The following is a 19,099-nucleotide window of genomic DNA, read 5'->3' on the forward strand; positions in this document are numbered from 1 at the left end:
TCTTAAGCATGGGATGGATTTTTGAGCCTGGAGAAGCCATGCTAATCATAAACGTAAATCATCTGGAACAAGAGTTCCATGGTCGAGAGAAAACCAGACTTCAAAGATGAAGGCCCAGCTGCTCTTGGAGGAACCCAAAGAACTGCCCCAGAAAGTTCTGTCTCACCCACAGCGGGTAGAACGGCCAGGCACCCTGATAGTTGTAGGAGAGCCTTCCTATCAGGTCGTTCATTGTCATCACAGGACATATTTATCTAGATGTAAAAAAAAAAAAAAAAAAAAAATTCAAATTTCTTTTAAACAATCACAAACTTATGGAAAGTTTGCAACTATGGTCTAAAAACATGTTTTCTGAACTAGTGGAGAAGAAGTTGCCCAGCTGCTGCCCCTCATCTCTAAATACTGTAATGCATGTTGCACACAATCGACGAGGGCTTTCCCCCACGTGGCCACAGTACAACCATCCTGGTCGGGAATGTAAAGACACGCGTCACTACTGTCTAAACTGCAGTCTCCCCTACAGTCTCACCAGTTGCCCCAATCAACACGCTTTATTGCAAAGAGATCAAGTTCTGAATAATGCATGCCATGCAGTTATTATGCCTCTTTGGTTTCCTTATCTGACAGCAAATTTTCAGTCTTCCCTTGACTTTCCTGACTTTCACACTTTAAAGGGTTATCGGCCGGTTGGTTGGTAGACTGTCCCTCAGTTTGAGTTCGCCTGCTGTTTGCTCATGATTCCATTTCGATTCTTCTCTTTGGGCTGGGAAATCACAGAAGGGAGGCTATGTTCTCCCACTGCATCCTCTCTAGATGCATAGGATTTTAATTTGTCCAGTGACTGGCAATGTCCATTTTGGTGCCTTGATTAAGGTGGTGTCCTTAAGGTGTTCTGGGGGAGGTAATCTGACTGAAACCACGTAAATATCCCATTCAGCCTCCAACTTTCAATTGTTGCATTGATGAAGTCTGTAAGGACCCATGGTTTCCTTCCTGTTTCTGTCGTGGGCTACACACGCATGAGATGCTCTTGCTTGGGATCCCTGGGTGGTGCAGCGGTTTGGCGCCTGCCTTTGGCCCAGGGCGTGATCCTGGAGACCCGGGATCGAGTCCCACGTCGGGCTCCCAGTGCATGGAGCCTGCTTCTCCCTCTGCCTGTGTCTCTGCCTCTCTCTCTCTCACTGTGTGCCTATCATAAATAAATTTAAAAATTAAAAAAAAAGAGAGAGATGCTCTTGCTTAATTGTCCCTGAGTTTGATCGGTGGACCCTTTGCAAGTTGGGTTCTATGTCCCTGGACATGTCTTTGTCATTCTATGGGTGCGTTGTTTCCCACCATAAGGTGCTCCAGGCTTGTCTCGTACCTTCCTGCTCCAGCCGGGGAATGAGCCATTTTCCCAAGGAGTAACACATATGCCCACATGCACTCACATGTGCAATCTTTTTTTCTGTGATTAGCTTTTACGTGGAATACTGTAGGTTCGCATCCATAGCTCTGATTCGAATTCAACACCGATGTTGTTGGATTCATATTTGTAGCTTCCCTCTCTGACAACAAGAGACTCGGCTCCACCCTTAATTTGCTTGTTTGATTGATCACCCAGAGCATCACTGATATTTCTCTGCCACCATCTCCTCCTCTGTATGGTCACCCTCCACACCCTCACCCTCGGATGGGGCTCTGCACCCTCTGGAGGCCAACCCCTCTGTGTGGCCTCTCCTGGCCCAGCTTGGGTTCTGACATCCTCGCTGAACACCTCACCTTGGGCACCCTCCTCACCTGCTGTGTGTCTGGCCATCATCTGTGCTGCCCCCCCGCCCCCACCTCACCTGGGCTCTGACCCTCCCCCCCCATGTAGCTACCTGCGTGTGTGCTCCTTTCTCATCCCACCTGGTCCCTGCCCCCCTGCTCTGGGCTCTGCAGCTTCTGACCCTCTCCCACTGCTCGTCGGAGCCCACTGTGGTCTGCCTCCACCTAATGGCTTCAGGAGTAAATTCTTTAGGGAAGGAAGTAAAGAGAAAGGAGGGGAAGAAGGGAAGGGGAAGGAGAGCTTTCTCCCACCTTTTGGCCCAGAGAAATGTTTCCAGCATAGTTGTTTTAAACGCTTATCATGTTCTACCCTTTAGGTGGTTCACTCATATCTTTTGACTTCTAACTGAGAAAGAGATCATCCTTTCATACCAGTAAAGAGAAATATCTGTTTCTTTTTATCAGAGTTTTCAGGCAAGAGTTTGCCATTAGTCTTATTACAAATTCAGGTAACCCTGGCCGATCCATCTTGGTTGAGGAGGATTGAGGATGCTGGGAACAGCTTCACTGAGGAGGAGATGGCGCTGCCTTTAATTTGTAGCTCTCGGTTAGGAGAATCACTGGAAAACCCAAGCTGCCACCCCTCCTTCCTTCGGAGGGACCCTAGTCACACCCAAGAACCAAGAACTGCTGCTGTGGAGAGGGTTGGGGTGAGGAAGGGATGGGATTCTATCTCTACCCCACCCCCACCCCCTGAGGCTGGCCTGGTGGCCTTCCAGTGGCACTACCTTCCTAGCACGCCAACATAGTGCTCCTCCTTTTCCCAGGGTCCTTCATCTTTTCCTACCTCAGAAAGATCCTACCTACCTGAAGGCACTCCTCAGGAGTTTGGGGGCAGGTTTTGGGCCTCTTTTCCCATTTGAGATGTTTCACCTGGGGTCTTAACACAAAACATTGGTTGCATATCAACATTTCTTCCACAAGTGACCTTGTCTGAAATGACCCATTCTTTGCTAGAATAACTTCCTTGCTTTTGCGTCTTTCTGTCTAGAAAAGTCTTCCATTTTGTACAGCTCCTGGGAGTTCTTTTCTGCTTGCTGGATGGGTTGCTATGTGACTCATGAACCAACGAGTAAAACCAATTTGATCTTCAGATTGACTCAGTTGAGTTTTTTTTTTAATTTTTTTTTATTTTTTATTTATTTATTTTTTTTATGATAGTCACAGAGAGAGAGAGAGAGGCAGAGACACAGGCAGAGGGAGAAGCAGGCTCCATGCACCGGGAGCCTGACGTGGGATTCGATCCAGGGTCTCCAGGATCGTGCCCTGGGCCAAAGGCAGGCGCCAAACCGCTGTGCCACCCAGGGATCCCGAGTTTTTTTTTTTTTAAAACAAGATCTTTGGAGTGTAAGACCTCTTGTCTCAAGCCAGTGAAATACAAGAACTTCATGCTGAACATGGATTGTAATTGGAGAGAAAAGCTGTTTTCATAAAAACAAAACAACAGCGATAACAATAAAACCCAGCAATATTGGGCTTATTTTCAGAGTATTTTGTGTCAGGCATCATAAGAATGATCCCATTGTCCTCTCGTCTGCCTAACTTATTTGGAATTACCTTGAGCCATTTCTTGTCAAAGGAAAAGTAACCATCTCTGCCCTGCCTGGCTCCGGACTCTTCACTGTGCCCCCATAGCACCCTTGATCCCATAGCAGGTCAACAAATTATCTATCCCCTTTTCCTCTGAAATAATTCACTCCTTAATGCAGGGACTTACCCGCCTTTGAACTTAGAACCTGATTAAATAAACCAGCAACCACTTAGCTCTTGAGCCACCTTTGCTGGGGAAGACATTGGATTTGAAGATGCAATTGTGCAAGGACATGCTCCAGCCTCTTAGGAAAGAGTGGCCATGGACCGACCCTTCCTTTGAGGAAGGGAAAGCAAGTTTCTGGGAGCATTGCAAATGCTTCATGGAAATCCCACTTTAGGGTTCTGGGAAGGACTCTTTGCTTGGTTCATCACTCCATATGCCTCGTGGACCAAATTGCCACTTTTTTCTGATGGATCAATATGTTCTTGGCTACAGAGGGATGAAATGCTGCTACAAATTGAGCTTCGTAGGAACTTCAAAGGAGATGTGTCTTGGGGAGACCTGTCCTCCAGCATGCCTTACATGAGATGCAGGCATTTGAAGACATGAGACCCAAGCACCAAAATGAAATTAATAAGAAGGAGCTCCCGGGCTGGTGGGGGGGCAGGGGGAGGAGGGTATCGGGTGCTGCCTCAGATCCAAATGAGCAGTCAATTGAGTCCAGTAAGGGTGCTAATGAGCTGTTTTACGTGATTCTGGCAAACTCACCCCGCACCCATAATTTTCTTTCAAGGTATCATTAAAATAAAATGATCCCTTATTTTGGGTATCCATTTACACTGTAATTATTTTGGTCTTTTGTAGTGACTTTCGTGGTTAAATTAGGCAATTCTTCTCCTGCCTGGTAGATAATGTAATGATTTTTTAATCATGTGTTTTTTTTACCAGCCAAATTGTTTCCATGATCCCATTAGAAATTCTTCTGTAGTGATTCCAATGGATTTATTGAACTACTGGTGACAGCCACACTGATGAACTGCAGGCTGCCTGCTGCTAAATTCTGCCAATGAATATCAAACACCTTCCATTTTCCCGTGGACCCAGAACAAATCCAATAATTTTGATCAATGGACGTATTTCCAGACATTCACCATGGAAGTGGTGAAGAATACCAAGCAGTTGTAGTAGTTTTTTTTTTTTTAAGGTTGTATTTATTTTTTGTTCTGATTATGAGAGTAGTAGTATGCTTTACTACAAAACATTCAGAAATATATAAAAATACAAATGCTATAAAAATCTGTAATTTCATCAATTACAGCCATTTCATATCTGATGGTATTTCCTTATAATTTTTTAATCTACTTTTGTTTCTATTATCTAGCTATCTCCAAAATTGGAACTGTAACTTACATGCAACTTAAAAAATATTTTATTTATTTATTAATAAGAGACACAGAGAGAAAGGCAGAGACAGAGGGAGAGGAAGAAGCAGGCTCCCTGCAGAGAGCCTGATGCGGGACTTGATTCCAGGACCCCGGGATCACGCCCTGAGCCAAAGGTAGACACTCAACCACTGAGCCATCCAGGTGCCCCTACATGCAACTTTTTAATCAGATTTTTTTTTCATTTAATATTCATGATAAACACTCTTCCAGGTCACTGAATATTCTTTGAAGTTATGATTTTAATGGTTGTATAGTATTTCATTGTATTCATTTGTCCTCTAGATGTTTCCTGAGGTCCTACTATAAACAAGCACAGTATTTACTATAATTTATTTGGTTATTTCCTTATTGTTTGAACACTTGGATGCTTTAAAAAAAAAAAAAAGGCACAGCATGGCTCTCTGCTCCAAAGCGGCGAAGGCTCCCTATTTTGCTGAAAGTTAAGTCCTTTGAAGCCCTTCATAACTGCCCCGGAGCTCTTTTTCTCTGTGGTCCCCAGCTTCCTCTCCGACTGCTGTACTCAAGCTACTAGACTCCCTACTGCTTCTCTAATTGCTGGACAGGCTTGTGTCCCTACATCTTTGCACCAGCTGTTCCCTCTTCTTCCAATGCCCAGGGACCCACTATCTAGATATCTCACCTCCTTTGAAACTTGGCTCAAATATCAGCTTCTTAGTGAAGCAACCTGTTCCCCCTCATCTTGTTTCCAGCCATTCCTGATCCCTCTTACATTGCCCTGCTTTTTCTTGGTCTTCCAACACCTGTTCTCTCATGTACTATTTTACTTTAGCTCTTTCCCAAGTTTACTGTTTGTGATCGATTCTTCCCACCATAATGTAAATTCCACGAGGGTAAAGATTTTTGTCAATTTTGTTCACTACAATATTGCAGGTGCCCCAAAGAATACTTGGCACATGGTAGGTGCTCAGTAAATGTTCGTCAAATGAGTGGATATGTGGTTTGCATTTTTGGCTGTTGTGAATGATGCTGTATTGCATCTAAATCTTTCACTGACTCTCTTGTGAGCTTCTGATACTGAGTCAAGGAAACAAATGTTAAGCCTTCTTGATATGTATTGTTTAGCAGCCTTTTAGAAAAGTTGTTCCTTTTTTTTTTCTTTTTTTTTTTTGAGAAAGAGAAAGAGAGAGAGCGCAGGGGAGGGGCAGAGGCAAGAGGAAGAAAGAGAATCTTAAGCAGGCTCCACACCCAGCATGAGCCCGACACGTGGTTCTATCTCATGTCCCTGAGATCATGACCTGAGCTGAGACCAAGAATTAGACGCTTACCCAACTGAACCACCCAGGCGCCCAAAGTTGTCCTGACTTACCCTTTTAGCAACAGAGTATAACAAACTGCCCATCTCATTGCATTAACATATGCATTAAGTGCTATTTAAAAATATCTTTGCCAATCTAATTGGTGAAAAATGCTACTTGTTTAAAAAATTTGCAATAAAAATTTTTTACAGCTGTTACTAAATTTGAATATTTAAAAATTAGTTTCTTAGTCATGGACATATCTTCTTTTGAGGATCAACTGGTCACCTTTCTTTGATTTTTCTGTTGTGAATATTAGGACTTATTTTCTTTAGAAATAATCTGTGCACAGTGAGATATATTTAGAAAAAGAAAATAAACAGCCTTGAACCTACCACACAGCCTGAGAAATCATACATCACAGATTCTTTTGAAACCCTGATGAGCATCTCCCAATCCCATTATTCAGTATCTTCACAAAGAAACCATTGATTTTTGCATGTCCACAAATGGCATATTATTTAATTTTATCTCTTTTGAAAATGGAGTCATACTGTGTAGTCTTCCGCACTTTAACGCTGTGTTCCAAAATCACCAATGTTTGATTTCTGCAGCATTAGGTTCACTTGTTTTCACTGATGAATGGTATTCCCTTATGTGTATGTACCACCTTTTATTTATTCAGTGTCCTGTCAATGGACAGTTGGGTCATTTCTCTTTGTTTTTTTTTTTTAATTTATTTTTTATTGGTGTTCAATTTACCAACATACAGAATAACCCCCAGTGCCCATCACCCATTCACTCCCACCCCCCGCCCTCCTCCCCTTCTACCACCCCTAGTTCGTTTCCCAGTGTTAGCAGTCTTTACGTTCTGTCTCCCTTTCTGATATTTCCCACACATTTCTTCTCCCTTCCCTTATATTCCCTTTCACTATTATTTATATTCCCCAAATGAATGAGAACATATAATGTTTGTCCTTCTCCGACTGGCTTACTTCACTCAGCATAATACCCTCCAGTTCCATCCACGTTGAAGCAAATGGTGGGTATTTGCATTTCTAATAGCTGAGTAATATTCCATTGTATACATAAACCACATCTTCTTTATCCATTCATCTTTCGTTGGACACCGAGGCTCCTTCCACAGTTTGGCTATCGTGGCCATTGCTGCTATAAACATCGGGGTGCAGGTGTCCCGGCGTTTCATTGCATTTGTATCTTTGGGGTAAATCCCCAACAGTGCAATTGCTGGGTCGTAGGGCAGGTCTATTTTTAACTGTTTGAGGAACCTCCACACAGTTTTCCAGAGTGGCCGCACCAGTTCACATTCCCACCAACAGTGTAAGAGGGTTCCCTTTTCTCCGCATCCTCTCCAACATTTGTTGTTTCCTGCCTTGTTAATTTTCCCCATTCCCACTGGTGTGAGGTGGGATCTCATTGTGGTTTTGATTTGTATTTCCCTGATGGCCAGTGATGCGGAGCATTTTCTCATATGCATGTTGGCCATGTCTATGTCTTCCTCTGTGAGATTTCTGTTCATGTCTTTTGCCCATTTCATGATTGGATTGTTTGTTTCTTTGGTGTTGAGTTTAAGAAGTTCTTTATAGATCTTGGAAACTAGCCCTTTATCTGATAGGTCATTTGCAAATATCTTCTCCCATTCTGTAGGTTGTCTTTGAGTTTTGTTGACTGTATCCTTTGCTGTGCAAAAGCTTCTTATCTTGATGAAGTCCCAATAGTTCATTTTTGCTTTTGTTTCTTTTGCCTTCGTGGATGTATCTTGCAAGAAGTTACTATGGCCGAGTTCAAAAAGGGTGTTGCCTGTGTTCTTCTCTAGGATTTTGATGGAATCTTGTCTCACATTTAGATCTTTCATCCATTTTGAGTTTATCTTTGTGTATGGTGAAAGAGAGTGGTCTAGTTTCATTCTTCTGCATGTGGATGTCCAATTTTCCCAGCACCATTTATTGAAGAGACTGTCTTTCTTCCAATGGATAGTCTTTCCTCCTTTATCGAATATTAGTTGCCCACAAAGTTCAGGGTCCACTTCTGGATTCTCTATTCTGTTCCACTGATCTATGTGTCTGTTTTTGTGCCAGTACCACACTGTCTTGATGACCACAGCTCTGTAGTACAACCTGAAATCTGGCATTGTGATGCCCCCAGATATGGTTTTCTTTTTTAAAATTCCCCTGGCTATTCGGGGTCTTTTCTGATTCCACACAAATCTTAAAATAATTTGTTCTAACTCTCTGAAGAAAGTCCATGGTATTTTGATAGGGATTGCATTAAATGTGTATATTGCCCTGGGTAACATTGACATTTTCACAATATTAATTCTGCCAATCCATGAGCATGGAATATTTTTCCATCTCTTTGTGTCTTCCTCAATTTCTTTCAGAAGTGTTCTATAGTTTTGAGGGTATAGATCCTTTACATCTTTGGTTAGGTTTATTCCTAGGTATCTTATGCTTTTGGGTGCAATTGTAAATGGGATTGACTCCTTAATTTCTCTTTCTTCAGTCTCATTGTTAGTGTAGAGAAATGCCACTGACTTCTGGGCATTGATTTTGTATCCTGCCACGCTACCGAATTGCTGTATGAGTTCTAGCAATCTTGGGGTGGAGACTTTTGGGTTTTCTACATAGAGTATCATGTCATCAGCGAAGAGGGAGAGTTTGACTTCTTCTTTGCCAATTTGAATGCCTTTAATGTCTTTTTGTTGTCTGATTGCTGAGGCTAGGACTTCCAGTACTATGTTGAACAGCAGTGGTGAGAGTGGACATCCCTGTCTTGTTCCTGATCTTAGGGGAAAGGCTCCCAGTGCTTCCCCATTGAGAATGATATTTGCTGTGGGCTTTTCATAGATGGCTTTTAAGATGTCGAGGAATGTTCCCTCTATCCCTACACTCTGAAGAGTTTTGATCAGGAATGGATGCTGTATTTTGTCAAATGCTTTCTCTGCATCCAATGAGAGGATCATATGGTTCTTGGTTTTTCTCTTGCTGATATGATGAATCACATTGATTGTTTTACGGGTGTTGAACCAGCCTTGTGTCCCAGGGATAAATCCTACTTGGTCATGGTGAATAATTTTCTTAATGTACTGTTGGATCCTATTGGCCAGTATCTTGTTGAGAATTTTTGCATCCATGTTCATCAGGGATATTGGTCTGTAATTCTCCTTTTTGGTGGGGTCTTTGTCTGGTTTTGGAATTAAGGTGATGCTGGCCTCATAGAACGAATTTGGAAGTACTCCATCTCTTTCTATCTTTCCAAACAGCTTTAGGAGAATAGGTATGGTTTCTTCTTTAAACGTTTGATAAAATTCCCCTGGGAAGCCATCTGGCCCTGGACTCTTATGTCTTGGGAGGTTTTTGATGACTGCTTCAATTTCCTCCCTGGTTATTGGCCTGTTCAGGTTTTCTATTTCTTCCTGTTCCAGTTTTGGTAGTTTGTGGCTTTCCAGGAATGCGTCCATTTCTTCTAGATTGCCTAATTTATTGGCATATAGCTGTTCATAATATGTTTTTAAAATCGTTTGTATTTCCTTGGTGTTGGTAGTGATCTCTCCTTTCTCATTCATGATTTTATTAATTTGAGTCTTCTCTCTCTTCTTTTTAATAAGGCTGGCTAATGGTTTATCTATCTTATTAATTCTTTCAAAGAACCAACTCCTGGTTCTGTTGATCTGTTCCACAGTTCTTCTGGTCTCGATTTCGTTGAGTTCTGCTCGAATCTTTATTAACTCCCTTCTTCTCTTGGGTGTAGGATCTATTTGCTGTTTTTTCTCTAGCTCCTTTATGTGTAAGGTTAGCTTTTGTATTTGAGTTCTTTCCAGTTTTTGAATGGATGCTTGTATTGCGATGTATTTCCCCCTTAGGACTGCTTTTGCTGCATCCCAAAGATTTTGAATGGTTGTATCTTCATTCTCATTAGTTTCCATGAATCTTTTTAATTCTTCCTTAATTTCCTGGTTGACCCTTTTATCTTTTAGCAGGATGGTCCTTAACCTCCACGTGTTTGAGGTCCTTCCAAACTTCTTGTTGTGATTTAGTTCTAATTTCAAGGCATTATGGTCTGAGAATATGCAGGGGACAATCCCAATCTTTTGGTATCGGTTCAGACCCGATTTGTGACCCAATATGTGGTCTATTCTGGAGAAAGTTCCATGTGCGCTTGAGAAGAATGTGTATTCAGTTGAGTTTGGATGTAAAGTTCTGTAGATATCTGTGAAATCCATCTGGTCCAGTGTATCATTTAAAGCTCTCGTTTCTTTGGAGATGTTGTGCTTAGAAGACCTATTGAGTATAGAAAGAGCTAGATTGAAGTCACCAAGTATAAGTGTATTATTATCTAAGTATTTCTTCACTTTGGTTAATAATTGATTTATATATTTGGCAGCTCCCACATTCGGGGCATATATATTGAGGATTGTTAAGTCCTCTTGTTGAATAGATCCTTTAAGTATGAGATAGTGTCCCTCTTCATCTCTCACTACAGTCTTTGGGGTAAATTTTAGTTTATCTGATATAAGGATGGCTACCCCTGCTTTCTTTTGAGGACCATTCGAATGGTAAATGGTTCTCCAACCTTTTATTTTCAGGCTGTAGGTGTCCTTCTGTCTAAAATGAGTCTCTTGTAGACAGCAAATAGATGGGTCCTGCTTTTTTATCCAGTCTGAAACCCTGCGCGCGCCTTTTGATGGGGTCATTAAGCCTGTTCACATTCAGAGTTACTATTGAGAGATATGAGTTTAGTGTCATCATGATATCTATTCAGTCCTTGTTTTTGTGGACTGTTCCACTGAACTTCTTCTTAAAGGGGAATTTTAAGAGTCCCCCTTAAAATTTCTTGCAGAGCTGGTTTGGAGGTCACATATTCTTTTAGTTGCTGCCTGTCTTGGAAGCTCTTTATCTCTCTTTCCATTTTGAATGAGAGCCTTGCTGGATAAAGTATTCTTGGTTGCATGTTCTTCTCATTTAGGACCCTGAATATATCCTGCCAGCCCTTTCTGGCCTGCCAGGTCTCTGTGGAGAGGTCTGCTGTTACCCTAATACTCCTCCCCATAAAAGTCAGGGATTTCTTGTCTCTTGCTGCTTTAAGGATCTTCTCTTTATCTTTGGAATTTGCAAGCTTCACTATTAAATGTCAAGGTGTTGAACGGTTTTTATTGATTTTAGGGGGGGATCTCTCTATTTCCTGGATCTGAATGCCTGTTTCCCTTCCCAGATTAGGAAAGTTTTCAGCTAGAATTTGTTCAAATACATATTCTGGCCCTCTGTCCCTTTCGGCGCCCTCGGGAACCCCAATTAAACATAGGTTTTTCTTTCTCAGGCTGTCGTTTATTTCCCTTAATCTATCTTCATGGTCTTTTAATTGTTTGTCTCTTTTTTCCTCAGTTTCCCTCTTTGCTATCAACTTGTCTTCTATGTCACTCACTTGTTCTTCCACCTCGTTAACCCTCGTCGTTAGGACTTCTAGTTTGGATTGCATCTCATTCAATTGATTTTTAATTTCTGCCTGATTAGCTCTAAATTCTGCAGTCATGAAGTCTCTTGAGTCCTTTATACTTTTTTCTAGAGCCACCAGTAGCTGTTAATAGTGCTTCTGAATTGGCTTTCTGACATTGAATTGTAATCCAGATTTTGTAACTCTGTGGGAGAGAGGACTGTTTCTGATTCTTTCTTTTGAGGTGAGGTTTTCCTTCTAGTCATTTTGCTCAGTGCAGAGTGGCCAAAAGCAAGTTGTATTGGGAAGAAGAGAAAAAGAGAGGAGAGAAAGAAGGAAAGAAAAGAGAAAGAGAAAAAAAAGGGAAGAAAAAAAAAACGAAAAAAAGAAGAAAAAGAGTAAGAAAAAGAAAGGAGAAAAAAAGGGGGTGGGGGAAGGAAACAAATCAAAAAGCAAAACAAAACAAAACAAAACAAAACAAAACCACGGGGGAGTATCTTCTGATTCTGTGTACTTTAAGTCCCTTGGCTTCTCCTGGAGGTTGTCCGTCTAGCTGGTGTTCTGGGGGAGGGGCCTGTTGTGCTGATTTTCAGGTGTTAGCAGTTGGGGGAGCTGCTGTGCCCCTGCCTGGTGCAGGGCTCAGTGGGGGTTGTTTACCCCGTGAGGCCGCAGGAGGAACAGCCCCAGTGGCGGGGCAGCTCTGGAAACCTGGATTCAGCTCCGGCAGGAACTCCGTCTGCAGGGCCTGGAGGCTCCGGGCGGGGCCGCTGATCTGCTCAGCTCGGGGCAGGAGCGTCCTCGCTGTCCTGGGCCCTCCCGGCCTCTGCCTGTCCCGGGGGAGGCGGGATCCTGGGCTGTGTCCCGGCGCCCTGTGCTCCGGGGCCTGCGCTGGTGGATTCGCGCTCCCGCCCCGCAGCCCCCTCCGCGGAGCCGCCGCCCGAGCCCCTCCGAGCTGCTCCTGGAACCGCGCAGCCCCCTCCGCACGGAGCCTCTTCCTCTGCCCGAGCCCCTCCGAGCTGCTCCCGGGGCCGTGCAGCCCCCTCCGCGGAGCCGCCGCCCGAGCCCCTTCAGCTGCTCCGGGTCCCGCCGGGTCCCGCCGTGCGCGCTGCAGCCCTTAGGGAGCTCGGCGCACTCTCCTGGGCGCGCAGTTGCTGTTACTGTCCCGGGGAGCCCGAGGGCATCCCCGCCCTCCTGGGGTCCTGCTCCACCTCCCTGCGAGCCCCTTTCCGCCCGGGAAGGTCGGTGCAGCTCCTGCTCCTCCGGGACGGGGCTCTCCTGTCCTGGGGACACTCGCCCCGGCCTCAGCCCGGCTCCTCGCGGGCCTCTCCCCCTTGGAGGCCTTTTGTTTCTTTCTTTTTCCCGGTCTTCCTACCTTGATAGATGCGCGAACTCTTCTCACTGTAGCATTCCAGCTGGTCTCTCTTTAAATCTCAGGCCGAATTGATAGATTTTCAGGATGATTGGAAGGTTTTCTAGGTAATTTGGTGGAGACAGGTGATTTGGGGACCCTACTCTTCCGCCGTCTTGCTCCTCCTCCCTCTCTTTGGTTTTATAAACAACACTGCTACAAACATTCTTGCTCATGATTCCTGAGGCATTATATGCAAAGTCTCTCTAGGGTGTGGAGTTGCTGGGTCTTAGATGGTGTGTATGTTTGGCTTTTCAAGATAATGTGGAGCTCCTTTCCTACTTGGTTGTAGCAGCGAATATTCCCACTATCAGCAGATGGTCATTCCTCTGGGTTCACATTTTTTCTAACACTTGTACTGCATTGGAATGGCTGAAAAACAGTATCCCATTTTGGTTTAAATTTCATTTATCTTTTAAACGATTCCTGGGTGTTTACTTTTCCTCTTCTTTTTCTTTTTACTTAAAGGCTAATAGTGCCCATTACCATAATCGTTTATTGAGTTCTGCTTTGAGTGTGCCAGTCCCTGCACATTACATGTTATCCCCTTGTCAACCTTGTGAAGTAGTTAACTATCTTCTTTGGGGCCCCAGAATATATGTTACAAATGGTATTTCCCCAAATGATAGCCTTCACATATTTATAACATGTGACTTGAGACCCAAGACTGGCCTGTAATCCTATTAGACTGTAACTTGACAGTAGATATCTAATTTCTAAAGTCTGTCCTATGGTCTTTCAGAGATTTTTAAAAAAATATCACTAATAGTTTTGTGAAAGAAAAAGTTCTTTCTTAGTTAAGCCGAGGCTAGATTAGAGTGTCTGGTTGATTTCCAAATATATGGGAAATCATCATCTTTAGGGAATGTTTTGCAACAATGTGGATGGTTCATCAGAATTAGACAACAGAACCCTAGAGCTTCCTGTCAACCTTTTGAGAGAAAATCCATAGGAAATATTGTCAGATAGATCCAAAAGGACATGAAAAGGTATTATCATCTTGTTTTGGAAGGTTCCGGCTAGATTGTCTCCCAGAACATCCTTTTTCTGAGGGAGGAGGCCCCAGCAAGCCTGGCTCAGAGTTATGGGAGCAGGGAGGGGCTGACATGTTTTGCTGCTACTCATCTTGGGCTAGGCTAGGCTCAGGAAGTTCACTGGGCCACAGGACCCCTGGGCCTTCAGGCAGCAGGCCGAGGGAAGGCGAGTGGGATGTTCACAAAAGAGGTAGAGAGAAGGATGACACCGTGGGCCTCAGAGACTAGACCCTTCCCATGGCACTCCTGGGTGGGTCCTCCCCCAGATTTTGCTTGTCTGCCAGCCCAGGATCATGCTCTGTCTGACGCTTTGCTTTGTCAGTCAAATTCTCAACCTTTCCATCATTCGCTTTCCCCTTGGCATGTGGGGTCTTGTGCTATTATTTATTAAAAAAAATATAATTTTACTGAAGTGTAATTTGCATTCCATGAAAGTCACCCTTTTTAAGTGTACAGTTCAATGATTTTTAGTGAATTGTGCAACCATTACCAGCATTGGCTGTCAATCCTTGCGTCCTACCTTTCCTGGGCATTTTGGATAAATGGAGTGATATAAAATGTGATCTTTCGTGTCTGGCTTCTTTCACTTAGCATGAACTTCATTCCTTTGTACCAATGGAATTACGTTGGAATAGTGTTCCATTGTTTGGATATACTGTACTGTATTTATCATTCACCAGTTGATGGATATTTGGGCTGTTTCCACCTTTTGGCTGGTTTGAATAGTGCTGCTCTGAACATTCCTGGGTAAGTCTTTATGTGAACATGCGCCTTAATTTCCTAGGAAATTAAGGAATTGTATTACCTAGGAACGGAATTGCTGCACCATATCGTAAGACCATCTAACTATTTAAGAAACTGCCTGTTTCCACATCAGTGCCCGATTTTACAACCCACATGATTGACATCTTTGTATGAGTTCTGTCTCTAAAAGCTGTAGACTTTTGCAGACAGCAATCCCGCTCATAGCCCCTTGTAACTCTCACTGTCAGTGGAGGAGAGGGTTGTGGTCATTAATGATGATGGCTATAGTGGGCTGAATGGTGGCTCTGAAGATATTATCCATGTCATAATCCCCAGAACCTGTGAATATTATCTTATGTGGCCAAAGATGTGAGGAGGAGCTAATCCTGGAACATCCAAGTGGGTCCTAAATGCTGTCACAAGCACCATTATAGGAGGAGAGGGATAGTGGGAGATCGCATGCATATACACAGAGGAGAAGACCATGTGAACACAGAACAGAGAGAGAAGTGGCCACAAGCCGAGGAATGCTGACAGTTACGGAAAGCTGGGAGAGGCAGAAAACAAACTCTTCCCAGATATTCCAGAGGGGGTATGGCTCTGGCCACACCTGATTTCAGCTCAGTGAAACTGACTTTGGATATCTGGCCTCTGGAACTGTGAGAACACATTTCTTTTAAGCCACTAAATTTATGATTATTTGTTATAGCAGCCACAGGAAATTAATACTGTTGCTTAATGTGGTGGCTAAATGGAGCAAGAGTAGAAGCTGCAACACAGCATATTGGCAGGTCGTAAACATAGTCCTGGATCCAGAAGACAAAGGGGTTTCCGATTCCTTTGGAATAAGCCTTCTTATGAATGAAGTGCATTCACTGACTCATTCAGTCATTCATCTTCAACCACAAAGGTTCTAGGAACTCTGTTTGACTGCACTTACTACATCATGGACATGTTTTTCTTTCTATCTGGGAAGAAATTACACATCAGCCATATTTGGATATACTTTATTTTCCATTGTACACAAACCAGTGTTACTGCCTATAATCATAAAGAGCAGGATTTTGGAACCAGGTTGCTTGTGTTCAAGGCTGGCTTTGCCACTATGTAGCTGTGTGGCTCTGGGCATGTCACTTAGCCTTCTTGTGCATGGGATCACTTTTCTAAATAATGGAAATGATAATTGCACAAACCTCATACAATTTTTACAAGGATCAAGCAGTAAAGGTTTAACAATCACCTCTCTTGATTTGTATGTAGCATTTGCCAATCTCTGAGGTGTAAATGCTCCCTTTGTGGACAATTTGAAGCTATCAAAGTAGCATCACTGAGTATGGCGTTGGAAAGAGATGCACAGCAGTGCCCCATGACGTGACATAATATTTCCTCTAACACAGAAACAATGCATTGAAATAACCCCAAGAATGTAGATAATAGTAAACGTAGTGAAATAAATTAGGGAGAGATTAATTTTGAACATTTGTTAACCTTGTTTTTAAAAAGAATTTACTGAATTCTTTAATCATGGCTGTGTTTAACAACTGCCTTTTAAATTTCCAAAAGTTTAACAACTGACACTTACTCATGAGCTGGCATAGACTAACTCCAGTTTATTTAAATTAATGTATATAAGGGACTTGGAACAAAGCCCGACACACAGCAAACGGTATATAAGTGTTAGCTAGTTTCTACTGCTATTGCTATTATTTTGACTAGTGAGCTCTATAAAAGCTGAAATGAGGTATTTTCCTTAATTACCCTGGGAAAGCCCTGGCACTAACCCAGGATCTGCTTTTGTCCCCAGGGATGACTAATGACTGTCAGGAGAGACCCAAGGGTAAGAGTGTGGGCACCCATGAACAGCACTGAATTGGTAGCAAAATGGAGGAAATGGTGGCTTCTCCATCTATCAGAATTCTTGATGCACTTTGGGCTTGGGAGCCAACTGTTAGGAATAAAGAAAAGGCCCAGAGGAGGATGAGGAGGGCAGCATGCAGCTGACGCACCATTTTAGGGATCTTGGGTAAGAGCCACCAGCTAGCCGGTGGCAGAGTTGAAGCTGGGGTCTCTTCATTCCAGTCTGCTGGTCTTCCTGATGCATCATGCTCCCTGTTAGTCTTTAGATGGTGACCTTTTGTTCTCTGACATCTCCACCTCTGATTTAAAGTTGAGTAATATTTAAGAAGCGCTGTGGAGATCAAGAATTTATGAGTCACCGTAAACACGGTCCAAAGGCAAGTGACTTAAAGAAATCCCTTTGCCAGGTAGTTAGCATGGGCTCCCTCAATGTTGGATGTTGCTTAAACGCCTGGAAAATTAATTCATCATAATGATCGCTTTATCCTTTGTTGATGAAACTAATTCCCTAAGTTGTAAACTTATATCCAAAGTTTTAAAGTACTTAACAATAATTAAAGTGTTTTTCTAATACTCCTTGAAATGCTCTTTTAAGAGATCAATTTATTCTGGAATATGTAGGGGGGAAAATAAACAAATTACGTAAAACCAGCTGATTTACAAGTTACACTGGATGTTCTTTGTGTTGTAAGTTGGAAGTTTTAGTTTTCCTTGAATTAGCTCCCAACGGATAGAATAACATTAAACATGCTGAAGAAAAAAAAGAGTGGAGTAAAGACTCAACTTCAGAGACTTCGATCTATTCTAGGACTTGTGCACCACAAAGTGTGCCGTGTAAAAATTTTATTCCCTGGGAGATGCTTTAGGGGAAAAAGCTCTCTTTGATCAAGTAAGTTTGGGGGCTGCTGCATATTAGTCCCTCTTGGGGATGTGCAACACACAACAGTGTGATAAAGGCTCTGAGCAGCGCTGCTATAAAGACAAAGCCCTAATTTCGGGTAACCACCCCCCCCCCCATCTCTTAGACTTATTTGGCCCCGGATCCTGTTTTCATATAAGTCATGTGAACATCCCGGACAACTGGTGTTCTTTGGGAACAAGTTTGGAATCCCCACTTGGGGCGGGGGGGGGGGGGATTATTATTAGCAATAATAAATTGTTTTGTGATCTTCAGCAAACCCTAGCCTCAGTTTCTCCTTTCAAGTAATATCCCCCCGACAGAGATGCTATGAACCAAAATTTCCACAGAAAGCTTCTTTCAGAACTTTGGAAATGCTACTTCCGTGTTTGGCTAAGGTTCATCACCAGGAAGCCACCGTACAGGTTCTCCTATTTACTCTATTCTCTTGCAACTCTCCATAATGCACCACCACAGAATGTTACCTGGGACTGGCACACACATAGAAGGGGGACACTGGGCAAGGCCAGGGAAGCTACAACTTGTTTCAATTTCAACCTGGTGGCTTGTTTCAGAGGTTCTGTTATTTTCTTCTGAAGGCACAACAAGTAATTCCCTTTAGTACATTTGTAGCCGCGTACTTTGAGACAAGTTGTCATGGAATTACCTGTGGTTCACATCATCATTTCAAAGGTGGCTTAAATGTGGAGCCAGGATGACTACTCATTACTCTGCTGCCTTCTCAGTCTGGGTATAGTTTAGAAATCGGGTAGTATGTAATCTAAATAAACAAGCCAGGGCAAAGTACCCAAAAGACTGAAAAGTATCCACTCTGGCAGGATACTTGGAGTTTAGCTCTTGTGACACCAGCCAACGATTCATTAATCAACATGGTGCCCAATGGACCAGGGGCCCATAACTGGCTTCGCGTCTTCTCCTCCCAGAGTGTGTTAGGCTTAATTAAGTAGGAGCAAATACTCATCTTTGCAAAGTAGAAAATAATCACAAATTAGTTTTGGGTATTTCCTTGAAGTGAGGGCAAGACTAAATTGGGCGTTGGGGGATCTTTGTCTTTAGGGTCTCTGGAGAGTGTCATAAGGCTCTTCACTGAATCAAGCTTCCCTGGGTGGAGATGAACTTAACTTCAAAAACAAAGCTTTAGACCCCAATTCCAGCCAGGTTTCTGCCTCTCTGTTGTCTAATAAAGAACAGCATTTATAAATTGGAAAAACCCAAGATTATCTTTTTGGTTAAAGAGGGTTGTTCATAAAATTCTGAAAAATGTCTTTCCCCTTGTGAGCTCCACTGAAAGCCACAGATTCTTTCTCAAACAGGAACTGAGTTTCAAGGAACTTGACTGGGCTGAAGTATAAAGCAATACACTTTATCTCCTTAATATGCCCCATACTTTCTCCCCTATTTTTGTGTTTGCAGTATTAACACAGGAGCAATTCAGTCAATGGTCACTGACTTAGCTGACTTGATGACGAATGAGTCTTCCATTCTCAAGGCTTGGGTTTTAAAGTTGAGAGGGGGACCAGCATGGAAGAGCTTATCTGGCTGGTGCCTAAGGAGAGGAAGATGTTTTGCATTTTACCTAGATTTCCTTGTCCACGGACCTAAGAACTTGTTCCTGGACAAGGCCAGGCCAGCCTCATGGATT

The 19,099-nt window shown here is 43.1% G+C and overlaps 1 long non-coding RNA gene across 1 annotated transcript in view; it reads left to right on the plus strand.

The window, feature by feature from the left end:
• Positions 1-19,099, plus strand: part of LOC144323339 (uncharacterized) — a 40,533-nt gene that overhangs the window by 13,189 nt on the left and 8,245 nt on the right. Inside the window, exons 4-5 of the long non-coding RNA XR_013388755.1 lie at positions 4,792-4,901; positions 14,529-14,684. This is a non-coding gene — a long non-coding RNA (uncharacterized LOC144323339). The remainder of the gene's footprint in view (positions 1-4,791; positions 4,902-14,528; positions 14,685-19,099) is intronic.

The sequence above is a fragment of the Canis aureus genome, chromosome 11 (genome assembly GCF_053574225.1).
Source record: "Canis aureus isolate CA01 chromosome 11, VMU_Caureus_v.1.0, whole genome shotgun sequence".
NCBI classification, from domain to species: Eukaryota; Metazoa; Chordata; class Mammalia; order Carnivora; family Canidae; genus Canis; species Canis aureus.